A 4,520-nucleotide genomic window follows, 5' to 3' on the forward strand; every position below is an offset into this window, starting at 1 on the left:
TATTCTAATATATATAAATATACAGTATATATAATATAAACAGATGATGTGCTTGTTTCCATTATTGTATATTTCTTTTTTCTCAGTGTCTATAAAAAGGTATTCAGTGGTTATCCGAAACTTTTTAACTAACCAATTTATGTATATTTACATTTGTTTTCTTCTTCTTTGTGTGTGTGTTTCTGTTTGTGTTTATGTGTTTTTCTGTTTGTGTACATACACATACACACTTATACATTTAGATATATATGTATATATATATATATATATATATATATATATATATATATATATATATATATATATATATATATATATATGTATGTATTTGTCTTTTTAACTGTTTTGGATATGAGATTGTAAACTGGAGGCTGTCAAAGTTTGTAAATCAGTATTGCTAGCAAAAGCAATATTGAACATTGTTGAACACTGAGGATTTTTTAAGATGAAATACACACATGATTTAATGAAGATTTGAAAACTAGAAACCAGCAGTGTTTGATAACATTTAATGTTACTTATGCCAGTGAGCATGCACATATGGAAAGAAAAACATTTCTACCTTCAGCAAGGGCAACAATAGAAACAAGAGCCATCAAAAACAAATTTGAATATCAAAGGTGACAGAATACAGTACTTCACAGTTTTTGTCATTTCTTTTCAAGTACTTCATTTGATTACCATAAAATTATTTCCGCATTATTGAGTAGGAGGTGGGCCTGTGCCTGATTCCATCCACTAAAACCTCTTATCTGCTGTTACAGAACAAGCTGTAAAGATGTGGATAAGGTTGTGTCAGTCCTTTTTTTTTCTTCTTCTTTTTCTTCTTCCATTTCTTCCTCTTCGTCTTCCTCTTCCTCTTCTTCAAAATAAACTTATTTGAGGCATGAAATACCACAATCCATCACACACTCAGCTAATAGGGGTATCAAATGTACACAGAGAGAAGCATAAGGGCCAGCTCCTGTATGCAAGGAAGGTGTGAATGAGTAGCCACAAAATATGTTGTACTTGTCCTTTGTAAATAATATTAGAAAAAAATATGGAGGAATGAGAGATGCACTAGTCAAGTGAGTTTCAGAACCTGTTGTTTGAAGAACATGATGATTTTGTAAACAGTGTCATATTTATATGCTGAACTTTAGGAATGGGTATGATTTTGTCATGATAAACTTAACAGCATTTTGGGTGAGGCAATTAGAGCACATTCTGCTTTTTTATTGATTATATAAATGATATACAGTATGTGTGTGTATGTATGTATGTATATATATATATATATATATATATATATATATATATATATATATATATATATATATATATATATATATATATACATGTATATATATATATATATATATATATTTAGATATATATATATATATATATATATATATATATATATATATATACATGCATGTATATATATATATACATGTATATATATATATATATATATATATATATACATGTATATATATATATATATATATATATATATATATATATATATATATATATATATATATATGTATATATATATATATATATATATATATATATATATATATATATATATGGTAGAAAAACCCATAATGTGAGTGAGTCTATATATATACATATATATACATATATACATATATATATATATATATATATATATATATATATATATATATATATATATATATACATATATACATATATACATATATATATATATATATATATATATATATATATATATATATATATATATATATATATATATATATATACACTCACATATATATGTAGATAATTCTCACTTGCATTGCCAGAGAGGACCAAAGAATGTGACTAGGTTGTGAAACTTGCATACTTTTGATGTAATGAAGCATTTTCATTTCACTCATTTACAAAATATACAGTTTGTGTCATCAATGATAAGATGTATGTATTTATACTTATTTAAATGAACTGTTGGTAATCTTAGGACCATATGTATCTCAATGTGCGTGACTTATAAATGGCATTCCATTATTAATCAAGTGGGGAATATTGGATATTGTTTTGTGTTGACAACAATTATCTGGTAGCAGTTAACAGTTTTTATTATTGTTTATAGAAAATAAAGTCCCACAAGAGAGAAACGGTAATTTGTACTATTTTTACCATTTCGGTCTCTATAAGTAATAATGAGTTATGAATGAATGTATGTGATATAAAAGCTAATGTTACAGTTATAGAATACCATAACATTGGTCTAAAATATTGAAGTAAACAACACACCAACAATGTAATAGCAAGGGAAAAGTTGTAATAAGTACGTCTATCAGTTCTTCGTCTCTGTCTCCTATTTTCAGTCTCTAACTTTGACGCTCTCTAACATTAGGTGACAGTCATTGTGACAAGCTGTTTACGGTGTTTAAAGATGGGTACGCACTTGTTGCATAACCACGTATCATCGTTGCGTAACACCCTATGATACGATACAGTGTAACAGTATTGTACCCACCTGTCGCGTATCCCCGCGTTGTATCATCATTCCGTGTCATTCAATTTCTTCCTGACTGTACCCCCCACCCCACAATCCTTTGTTGTCGTGGGGGGTTTAGGAGACGGAGACTGAGACCCAGTGCAGGGATCTCCCCTGCCTAGGGCCTCGGCCCTCAACTCAACTAATTTTGCATGGCCTTTTCTCCCTCCAGCTCTTTCGTTTCCATCCCTTCTCCACCCCCTTCTACTATCTACTTCCTAAGGTGTTAGAGCTGTACTGAAAGGATGAAAGGCTGACTTTGTACCAGTCCTGAACGGCCAGAGGGAATCATGGGCACGGTATTCCCGTTTTGCTGTTTAGCCCTTACCCCTCAAAGGGACCTTGAGGGGTGGACTGTTTATTTCCCCAGCATAGCCAAGGCTTCCCATAGGCAGTAATAATGAAGTAGTACCCATATTAGAGGCAATGAGGCTTATCCCCTCATCAAATAGACCCACCGATTCAAACCCTCCCAGCTCCCTGACCCCAGGCTCTCTCTTGACCACGACTCTGAACACTACAGCTACTACCCACGCCACAGTGCCTACTAGTGCATTATCCACCCAAGTCGAGACTCCTACTCTCCCAACTTCTTCAACTTCATCAACTCCACCCCCACAGCCTTCTTCACCAATCCTCATCCCTTATTACTACCTTACAGCCTTATTCTCCATTTCTCCGTAATACTACCCTCTCAACAATACTCCCTCTTCCACACGTCCCCCCTTCTATCACCCACAACTCTACCAATATCTTAAGTGCTCTATTTAGCCCAGCCAAATGGGACCGATTTTTCGTGATCCCCCCTACAGCTCCTTACTCAGGCAACACCCTTCTCTTTCAACAATGTTTCCAAGAGCAAATGGGCAGAGCCCTTCCGTACCCGACCCGATCGTTCCCGTCTCTTAACAGTTACATCTGAAACTGAAGCTATAGCACCATCAAATCCAACAGATCTCTTTGGCAATCCCATCCCTGCAGAACCTCATCCAACTCTTAATACTTGTACCGGAACTGTCTCTATCTCCCCAGCAAGCTGTCCTATGGATATCGATTGGTCAGATTGTGGAGACTACTTGGCTGCCTGAAAGACCGCGATGTGATATCAGTACAATGTTACTCCATTCCTTCTAGAGGTCATCGAAAGAAACCCACCAACATTGCCAAAATTACATTCTACTAGTACACATGACCTTCCCTTTCGTATCTACGTTGGTGGACAATCCCTCCCTGTTCGACCATACCAACCTCCTCCCCGTCAATGTTAAAACTGTTGGCGATTTGGACATCCTACCAAACACTGCCGCTCCACAGACCGATGCCCCCTCTGTGCCCAACCCGGTCATAACCGATCGAAGTTCCCTGCACAAAGACGCACATGTGCTAACTGCGGCGGCCTCCATAATGTATTTTATAGATGCTGTCCCACTTACAAGTTCGAGTCTGAGGTAGCAACTCTCCGATATAAAAATGGTCTCGCTTTACGTGAAGCCAGGAAGCACGCCGACTTATACTATCTACTCTAGACTAATGTCGCTCGCTCTGCTCCTTCCCCTCCACCTCAAGATGTTCCTACACCCTCCCCTATACCTACTTACTTCCCCACTTCCGCATCTACAGTCTACCTCTCCCAGTAAAATTCTTTTGCTTTTCTAAACTACAGCCCCAACACCGTCCCTTTTCCCTCCCCGCACTACCCGCAGCAGACCGACTAAAAGCCGTATCGCCCACTCACCTCCACCTACCTTTGCCTTTATTTCTCAGACACGTCTCCTCTTCCCCCCTCATAAGAAAACCTTTGTCTCACAAAACTGTCCAACCAACACTGCAGAAACTATGGAAGATATCCAAAACTATATGCTTGAAACACAAGATTCCACAACTCATGCTCCCTCCACACTCGAAGTGACTGCCGATATCCATCCCCCTCCTGCTCACATTTCCCCTACACCCCTCCCAACACAACCTAACCCCCTCAATTCCGCCCACTACCGATATC

The 4,520-nt window shown here is 36.5% G+C and overlaps 1 protein-coding gene across 1 annotated transcript in view; it reads left to right on the top strand.

Moving 5' to 3' along the window:
- Window positions 1–113, top strand: part of GAA1 (glycosylphosphatidylinositol anchor attachment 1) — a 15,762-nt gene extending 15,649 nt beyond the window's left edge. The window contains exon 13 of the mRNA XM_027371654.2: window positions 1–113. This exon is cut by the window's left edge and continues 730 nt beyond it. The gene's annotated coding sequence lies outside the window, so the exon portion shown is untranslated.
- The last annotated feature ends 4,407 nt before the right edge of the window (window positions 114–4,520 follow it).

Source organism: Penaeus vannamei, chromosome 19 (assembly GCF_042767895.1).
Source record: "Penaeus vannamei isolate JL-2024 chromosome 19, ASM4276789v1, whole genome shotgun sequence".
NCBI classification, from domain to species: domain Eukaryota; kingdom Metazoa; phylum Arthropoda; class Malacostraca; order Decapoda; family Penaeidae; genus Penaeus; species Penaeus vannamei.